The sequence below is a fragment of the Lutra lutra genome, chromosome 3 (genome assembly GCF_902655055.1).
Source record: "Lutra lutra chromosome 3, mLutLut1.2, whole genome shotgun sequence".
Taxonomy (NCBI): Eukaryota; Metazoa; Chordata; class Mammalia; order Carnivora; family Mustelidae; genus Lutra; species Lutra lutra.
This window is the reverse complement of record NC_062280.1, coordinates 107,004,540-107,014,058: the sequence shown is the minus strand read 5'-3', so window position 1 is coordinate 107,014,058 and position 9,519 is coordinate 107,004,540. Positions and strand designations below refer to the sequence as shown.

The following is a 9,519-nucleotide window of genomic DNA, read 5'->3' as shown; positions in this document are numbered from 1 at the left end:
CAGCAGCACCTCGGAAGTCAGACCCCACCTCTGCAAGCCCCCAACCCAAACTACCTAGGGTCCACCACCGTAAGGGTTACTGACCAGATAGTGAACTGAAATGCACATGCAGACTGCTGTCCCAAATTTGAACAGAAGGTAACTGTATCCAATCCCTCAGGTAGGATGCAAAATGGCGGAACTTCAGGCATCTGCCACCACTGGGGTTTTATTTGGTGGTTTGGTTAGTGTTTTACAATGTTTTGTGCTTGGGGGAGGCTTTTTTTTTTAATAGAACAGATGACTCCTTTTTTCTTTAAGATTGTAATTATTTATTTGAAAGAGAGAGAGAGAGCACGAGAGGGGCAAGAGTCAGAGGGAGAAGCAGACTGCTTCCTGAGTAGGGAGACTCATGCTGGACTCGATCCTGGGAGTCCAGGTTCATGACCTGAGCCAAAGGCAGTTCCCCAACCAAGCCACCCAGGCACCCCAGGACAGAAGACTCTTAGCACCTGCAATTACAGGGGCCCACGGACATGTAAGGGGCACTGTGCAACACAGCTCCCTATATGCTGTGTCCCCAGCCTGTGTGTGGCTCGGTGGAGACCAGACACCCTGAGAAACCACATAAATAAGAGTGCAGAGAGCGGGGAGGCCAGGAGGTCCCCAGCACAGGGACACATTTGCAGCTGAACCCTGGAAGGAAGCAGCTCAATGTACAGTTGTAATTACAGAGAGCAGGATTCTTTATTTACACTTTCTCTTCGTTCATGTCATTAATGAGCTCCTGCTAATGGCACATGTGAATTGAAAAGGCCTTAACTGCACTTTCTACACCTTGTCATTCTTACGAGCCAATTACAAGGAACTGCTCATTGCTGATTGCTGTGAACGGCACGCTCATTATGCTGAACAGGTGTCTCACCAATAATAATGATCATTATAATCTCCTACAGACAAGACAGGACAGAGTTTAAAGACGTTGGAAGAACAGCTTCGTGCCCCCCTACTAGCAACAAGGGCTGGTTGTATGGCACCCTGTCATGCAGAATACCCTCATCCCATGCAAATGACCCCCCTCATTCTCTCAAACTTTCATCCACTGTATTCCAGATACTGAGCCAGCTAAAGATCAGGACACTTCCATGTCCTCAATGGGCACAGTGGGAAGAAAAATACCACTTTTCCTTCCTTCCCTCTAGGAGCCAGGCACTCAGCTGGATGCTTTCTGTGTGTTCTCTTCTGTAATCCTTAGCACACATCATGAGGGGGGAATAACACCCCCATTCTACAGATAAGAAACTGAGACTCTTGGTCTGGTGCGGTGATTCTCAGATGTAAGGTACCGCAGAATCACCTGGAAGGCTTATTAAAACATAGATTGCTGGGCCCACACTCAGAGTCTCTAATTCAGCAGGTCTGGGGTGGGATTAAGAATTTGTATTCCCAGGGGCGCCTGGGTGGCTCAGTGGGTTAAGCCACTGCCTTCGGCTCAGGTCATGATTTCAGGGTCCTGGGATCGAGTCCCGCATCGGGCTCTCTGCTCAGCAGGGAGGCTGCTTCCCTCTCTCTCTCTCTGCCTGCCTCTCTGTCTACTTGTGATCTCTGTCTGTCAAATAAATAAATAAAATCTTTAAAAAAAAAAAAGAATTTGTATTCCCGACAGAAAATGAGGCTGATGTTGCTGGTCCTGGTTCAGAAGACCCCTGGAAGTTAATCAGAGAAAGACAATTATCAAAGATCTCACTGATATAAGGAATTTGAGAAACAAGACAGAGGATCAGAGGGGAACAGAGGGGGAAAATGAGAGAGGGAGACAAACCATAAGAGACTCTTAATCTCAGGAAACAAACTGAGAGTTGCTGGAGGGGAGGGGGTGGCTGGGTGATGGACATTGGGGAGGGTATGTGCTATGGGGAGTGCTGTGAATTGTGTAAGACTAATGATTCACAGACCTGTACCCCTGAAACAAATAATACACTATATGTTAATAAAAAAATTTTTTTTAAAAAGAAGACAACTGGAATAGTGGAATATGTATGAGCTGAGGTCTGACATAGGCTTGGGTTGAAATGTAAGCCCTACTTACTACCTCCAGTATGCTCATTGTCAGGGCACTAAGTCTCCCTTAGTTTCAGATCTCAAATGAAAATAATGGCATCTGCTTTGCAGAGTTGCTTAGAGGATTAGCAATCATGTGTGCAAAGGGAAAATCTAGGACCCACACAGCGGGCACTCAAGAGGACGGCTACCTTACTGTGCTGCACTGAGTCCAACGTGACAGCGAGCTGGAGCTTGAGCATGTCTCCAAAGCTTGGCTTGGTTCTCCTTGAGCCCTTCCTGAGCTCTTATCCCCCACCCCTCGCTCTCTGAGACCTGATGTGCTTAAGAACATACCATGAGGGGCATCTGGGTGGCTCAGTGGGTTAAGCCTCTGCCTTTGGCTCGGGTCATGATCTCAGGGTCCTGGGATCGAGCCCCGCATTGGGCTCTCTGCTCGGCAGGGAGTCTGCTTCCTCCCCTCTCTGCCTGCTGCTCTGCCTACTTGTAATCCTACTTGTAATCTATCTCTCTCTAAAAAAAAATTAAAAATTAAAAAAAAAAAAGAACATACCATGAAATGGCCCTCATTATTCAAAATGGTGCAAATCTACTAGTATCATTTCCACATGCATCTTATGCCCCAAGTAACTATAAGTCCCTTGGGTGTTTTATATTGCTTCTAAATTGCCCTTGACACAAAAGCTAACAAAGAAGTCCCTTGATAGTCTTGGAGCAAAGAGGCCTTCTTGCATTGCCCCACACCACTCTGTCCCCCAAAGAACTTCCCCTCCTTGGCTTCCAGGTCCACCTGTATTTGTCAAAGCACTTTACACACTTCATAGTCATCATTTGCCCATCAGACACCACACTACACATAAACACACACACACACACACACACACACACACACACACACACACACAGTTAGACTATAAGCATAAGAGCAAGGACCATGACATTGTTGTGTACCACTCTATCCCTCAAGTAGGTCATCATTTAATATCTGTCAAAAAAACAAAGTTCCCAGGTGGGAACTTTGGAGAGATTTTCTTCTTTCCTGTATTGGCTGATGGAAAGTTCTGGAAGTAGGGAGATGACCTGATGCTTTCACAGCTGGTATTGATGTTAGCGGTCTCTGGCTAGGGTATCCATTCATCCCAGTTTGCCCAAGGCAGTCCTGGGTTTCACCTGGGTTGTCCTGTTCACCTGGGATGGTCCTGGGTTTTCCAGTATAATTAATACTCCATTTCATTCTCAAAAGTGTTCACATTTGGAGAATAAGTTATATGGCCACTTTATCACTGGTATAAATGAGAGCTGGTGACAACACAGTTTGGGGACCCAAAAGCAAGACATTCAGACCCTCAAGATCTTAGCAGGATACATTACTAAGAAACAGAGGTTTCTCTGAGACCATTGGCAATGAGAGTGAAGTCTAGAGGTGCAAATAATCTCTCATCCCACCTCTAATCCTCTGCCCTTCACAGCTTTTAAAAGCAAGTGCAAAACATTCACTCGACCTCACTTGTCATCTCTGAGCCAGAAAGGTCATCACATGAAACTACTGGCTGCCTCTAACATGTTGGTGTGGACTATGGGCTGAAGATGGAGCCTTTCCTATTATACTCCCTGACACCTTGAGGAAGTAAGGCACATTTATCAGTGGTTTTACTTCCCCCATCCACTCTCCCTATTGCACAGGCTATAAATTAAAGAATGGGAGGGAGGCAAAGAAAGGGAAGCCAAACTGCTATTTACTTGGAACAAGGTCACCCCATCCCCACCCTGACCAGGCCTTGTTCCAAAGAGCTGTAGAGACAGTGGGGACCGTGGGAGCCACTCCTGCAGCTCAGCTCTGCCAACCTGCTTCCGATTTTGGTGATGGCCAACACATCTCCAAGTCCTCAGGGGGTGTACCCATAATGGGGATGAAGCTAGGAGAATACTGGAGAAGTCTACAGCCTGCACTTGATAAACACAGTGATTCAAATGGGGCACATGCTCCCCCATGTTTAGAGCAGCAATGTCCACAATAGCCAAACTATGGAAAGAGCCCAGGTGTCCATGGACAGCTGACTAGATAAAGAAGAAATTGTATCTATATATACAAGGGAATAGTATTCGGCCATCAAAAAGAATGAAATCTTGCCATTTGCAATGAGGTGGATGGAACTAAAGGGTATTATGCTAAGCGAAGTAAGTCATCAGAGAAAGACAATTATATGTTTCACTCATATATGGAATTTAAGAAACAAAACAGACGAACATAGGGGAAGGGAAGGAAAACCAAAATAAGGTGAAAAGTGAAAGGAAGGCAAACTGTAAGAGTCACTGAACTCTAGGAGACAAACTGAGGGTTGCTGGAGGAGGTGGGTGGGGAGTGGGGAACTGGGTGTTGGGCTTTAAGGAGGGCACTTGATATAATGAGCACTGGGTGTTATATGCAACTGATGAATCACAAAATTCTACCTCTGAAACTAATTTTAAAAAAAAAAGGAGACGTCTATAGTCTACTTGAATGACAAGATTAAGGTATACACAAAACATAGCAAAAGTCCAGTCCCCATGGCCTTTTACTGGGTTGAATGGAAACCCAGTAATCTTGCATATTCTGATATGCAAGATATAGCTTAGGGTGGACTTCTATTTAAAAAAAAAAAATCCCACAGACAGAATGACTTAAGCAACAAACATTTCTTTCAGTTCAAGAGGCTGGAAGTCCAAGATCAAGATGCCAGCAGATTGCATGTCTGGTGAGAGCCTGCTTCCCAGATTGCAGATGGTCAGCTTTTCACTCTGTCCTCCTGTGTTTTTTCCCTGGTGCGCAAGCACACAGAACAAGAGACAGAGCTCTCCTGTTGTTCCTTCTTCTTACAAGGGCACGAATCCCACCATGAGAGTCCCATCCCCATGACCTCACCTAAACCTAATTAATTCTCAAAGACCCCACCTGCCATCATGTTGTGGGTAAGAGCTCCAACATAAGAACTTGGGAAGGAAATATTCAGCCCATAACAAAAATGTCTGAGAAGATGGGTCACTCAACAAAGATATGTTGTGCACGAGCCCCGTGACAGACTGCATCCCGAGCACTGAAGCTAGTATGCACCAACTACAAACATCTGTCCCCATAGACTGTACATTCCAGAGAAAGGGGTTGGAAACCAGCCAATAGAAGATGATGAGGCTGCCAATGTGTTCATGGACTTACCTGCAAAGCAAATCCCCCAGAATCACAGGGTTGGAAACCTTTCCCAGGAAGGCTCAGTGCAGTGTTTACCTCTATTCCTTTATCACCCTCTTGTTTCCCCCACCATACCCAGAATTAGTCAGGCACGGGAAAGGAAGTTGTCAAGGTCAAAGTGCTGAAAGAGAAAGCTTTTGGTGGGTTGTGTCACCTGTCCTTCCAATCATTCTAGGAGTAAAGCTAGTAAAATCTCTGATCTCAATTCTCAAAATTCTGTGCGAAATGTTCACGTAGGTACATAAGTCCACTGGGTTTGGCAAGATGGTGTTGCTTAACATATGACCATCACTTTGAACTTAGGAGGCACAGATTTGAAACCATTATTAGTCATATTGCCTCTCCTGGACAAATGGTAAACTGAGAGTGATTGGCACAGATGATTGGCTTACAGCAGTGGTAATATTAACACTACTGAAAACCTACCTTCTTCTCCTTCACCTTCATCTCTGTGTCAACATTAGGGGCCACTGAGTGATGAAACAGATCCAAAGGCTTTGGGTACAACAGACTTGAGGTCACATATTGATGTCACCTTGGGCGAATTACATAACCTCTCTGAAACTTACTTTCCTCATCTGTAAAATGAGAACAGAGACCTCAGAAGTTTATTGAACTACGGTTAATATACATGAAGTGTTTAGCACAGAACAATCACAAAACAAATTTAGCTAATGCTCATGCCATTGTTATTGTCAATAACCATTACTAGTGATCATGAGAGACACATTATGCTGTAGTAATGTTATTGTGTCTATAAAATGTTAAAATATCTCAGTATGAACAGCATGATGTACATACATACACAAGTTAACTGTAATCTACGCCGTGGGTGGCTGAATAACATTTGAATCATCTGATCAGAAATCCACACTCCAAAAGTAAGGTCTTGCCTTAAAGATGTTTTTCCTGTGTCTATACCAGAGCATGCATTAGTTAATTAACACTGGGGATGAGAGATAGCGCTAAGTTGTCAGACTGTCCAATCAAACTCAGAAATCTTACCCAGTATCAAGACTTATTAATATCAAGGATACAAGTAATTGTGAAGCACAGGTAAAGAAAAGAGAGGTCTGTGACCCCCCCCAACCTTAGACCCCAGGCCCCTCCTTGTTAATGAGCATGCACTATGAGGTCTCTAGGTATTACATGTGGCTGCATCACTTACATTAAAAGGAAATGTTTGAGTTACGAAACATCTCTGTTTTTATACTCAGTCACATAGCCTACATGACACTTTCTGGGGAGTCTTACACCACAGCCCATAGATTCCAAGCCTCCTTACCATAAGCAATCTGACACAGACCAGGTACATTCTGCTAAAAACAATCCACAGGTAAGGACTCTCCTCTTAGTTACCACTAGTGCTATTATTAGTGAAATGCGAAGAGGTCTGTAATTAGTGTGTTTACAAGAACTTTCACCTTCCTTCATCCTTCCCGGAGGCATCCGAGCCTCCCCGCCCAAAAGAAAGGACTAGATTTCAAGCCTAGTATTAATCATCCTTCCCTGGATGTTAGAAATACATTTTCACTGGTTAAATGAATGGTGTTCAAGAAACATGTTTGGCTAGGAAGACTAAAAGGTAGTACTGCCCTTGCAAAAATGAGGAATAAGAAATAATCTATCAAACCCAATAGGCTTCCAGGTCAAGAGTATGTTCTCACTCTGTCCTCAGCTTAACCTAGGATTTGGTCACTGAACCCAACTAGAAAGTCCTCTAAGTCTACAGAGTACTGTTGCTTCTCCCTCCAAGTGGGCATTTCATGCAAGATGCTTGTCAAAGAGAGGCACCTGGATGGCTCAGTCGGTAGAACTCAAGGTCATGAGTTCAAGCTCCACATTGGACATGGAGCCTACTTAAAAAAAAAAAAAAAAAGATTCTTGTCAAAGAGGATTAGGGTGGGTTGACTGGAGCTTAGAGAAGGAGGTAGTAGAGCTCTTTTTTGCCTGCTTCTGATAAACATGGCTTGGTAATAAATGTAATATGTGTGGTAGGACTAGATGTGAGACTTGTTTTCGTGGTAATTCATCACCTGATGGCAAAAGCTGGGGAAGTGAAGTAGTGTCCTACCTTCCGAAAAACAGCAAATTTGCCAAAGATCAGGCCCAAGACTGAGATTAGCTGGCCGGGAAATTTGGAAACCCCTGTCGTTGTCCTGCTCTGGCACTAGCTAGCTGTATTGCCTGGGCCCAGACAATGCCTCTTCAGGTCTCAGTTCCCTCATCTGGGCTAAATCCTACTCAAAGCTCTGTTACACAGTGATTTTCTCCCTGTTGTGACAGCTTCCCTGAAGGGCCGGATCATCAAAATAGGGGAGGGGACAGTAGCAATTTGTTTAAATGAAAAAGGAGCAAGAAAAGGAGGAAAAGACCTATGGCATGCGATTGTAGGTGAGGGAAGGTCTGGATTTGCAGGGAAGAAGCTTATTCTTCAATGTCTCTCTCTTGTCTTTGAGGAATTGAAATAAGAAACATGAGGAAATCTGAATAAGTAGAAGGAAACAAAACTATTAATATCTCGGGTGATTATATCATCTATTGTCCAAACCTGGACTCTTCTGAGAGTGATAGGAGACATTATGAAGAATTACTTCAGAAGAGACATAAACAGCCCAGGACACCAGGAGGGATGGTCATCTATCTGACTCAGAGCTGGCCCTTATTTACACACTGATACACAAAAGTGAGTTACGCACTTGATGTTTCCCACCACTAGGAAGGATTAACAAAGGTAACAATTGTGTCTTTCAAAACTAGAACATTTACCTTAAAAAATGAAAACATTCAAGCAAACATGCAAATACCAAAGGCAACTTGCCAATGTCATCTTTTTTTACTCTTAATTGACGGTCTTATTTTGTCTTTCGTCCTTGATGAAAATCTTCAACCCTTGAGGGGAAAAAAAAAAAGATATTTCCCCTCACCAAAGGTATAAATATTTTAAATAGGCAGACTAGAAAATATCTTTCAGGCTTCAATAAAAAGACTACTCAACTAACCAGACTCCCTTTCATATCATGATCATCATTAAAAATTAATCTACTAATTTCACCCTTTCAAATAAATTAGGAAAAGTACTACCTTGCTTCAGGAAAAAAAATATTTGTGAGAGCAAGACTGAACTAAAGTGGAAATGCTAAATCAAAAGGGTTATAATATAAATGTCCAACAATAAGAAATTATTAACTAATGCATTCATGTAAGAGAAAATTGTGAAACCATTAAAACTAATAATTTAGAATTAGATTGACTAAAGAAAGATGTTTATGATGTATTGTGTTCAAAAAAGGTATACTGAAACACATAAAATATTTTTAAATCTATGAGTTCATAATGATACTAAAAACAAAAAAGAAAAAAAAAACTCATGGTTCACTTTGGGGGAATGAGGAGGAAACAACCCATTATTTTGAAAACTGTTACTCTCAAGGAAAAGAATCAAGCATTTATCTTGCCCTTCCTGTGCTAATGATGCCTATGGTTAACCAAATGGCTGGCAAGGGGAATTTATCTTTATGGAAGTATTTTAGCTGATAAACAAAAAAAGATACGTTAGGATTAGAGTAACACCATTTTATACCACCTAATGAATTTATAGATGTATTAGTTTGCTGACACTGCCCCGAAAAAGGACCACAGACTGGCTGGTTTAAAGAACAGGAATTTATTTTCTCATGGTCTTGGAGGCTGGAATTAAGATAAAGATGTCAGCCATCTTTTCCTGTTGTCTTCATATGGTCATCCCTACGTGTGTGCCTGTATCTGTATCTCTTCTAATTATAAGGTTCCCTAATGACCTCATTTCAACTTTAGCACCTCATTAAATACTTTATCTCCTCATTCAGTCACCTTCTGAAGGTACTGAGGGATTAGAACCTCACTGTATATATTGGTGGCAGGGGGTGGGGGGAGACACAATTCAGCCCATAACGATGGATCTAGAAAACATTATAAAAGAGAGATACCAAAGATTATATGCCTCCTGATGGGCACAGCACCATTTACAAAGCAGAGTTGACTAACAAGGATAGACTCTGAATCTGATCAAGCTTTGAGACCTAACTAGCAACTTAGAGGAACATTATAAATGACACCATAGAAAAGCAATCAGCAAAATCCAGACTTAGAAACTCCATAGAATAGATGACCAAATTTTTTCAGCAAATGAACTGTGAGGAGGGGAAAAAAGAAATCTAGGGATTTTAAAGATTTAAGAAGCATATCAACCAAAGGAAGCAATTGCAAGTCCA

At 42.6% G+C, this 9,519-nt stretch overlaps 2 long non-coding RNA genes across 2 annotated transcripts in view; both read right to left on the bottom strand.

The window, feature by feature from the left end:
• Window positions 1-1,624: 1,624 nt before the first annotated feature.
• The window catches only part of LOC125096058 (uncharacterized), a 38,713-nt gene continuing 30,818 nt past the window's right edge, over window positions 1,625-9,519 (bottom strand). The window contains exon 3 of the long non-coding RNA XR_007126044.1: window positions 1,625-1,685. This is a non-coding gene — a long non-coding RNA (uncharacterized LOC125096058). The remainder of the gene's footprint in view (window positions 1,686-9,519) is intronic.
• On the bottom strand, window positions 4,500-8,115 carry LOC125096059 (uncharacterized). The gene is made up of 3 exons (XR_007126045.1): window positions 8,036-8,115; window positions 5,693-5,844; window positions 4,500-4,839 (listed from the first exon to the last, which is right to left on the bottom strand). It is a non-coding gene; the product is annotated as an uncharacterized LOC125096059 (long non-coding RNA).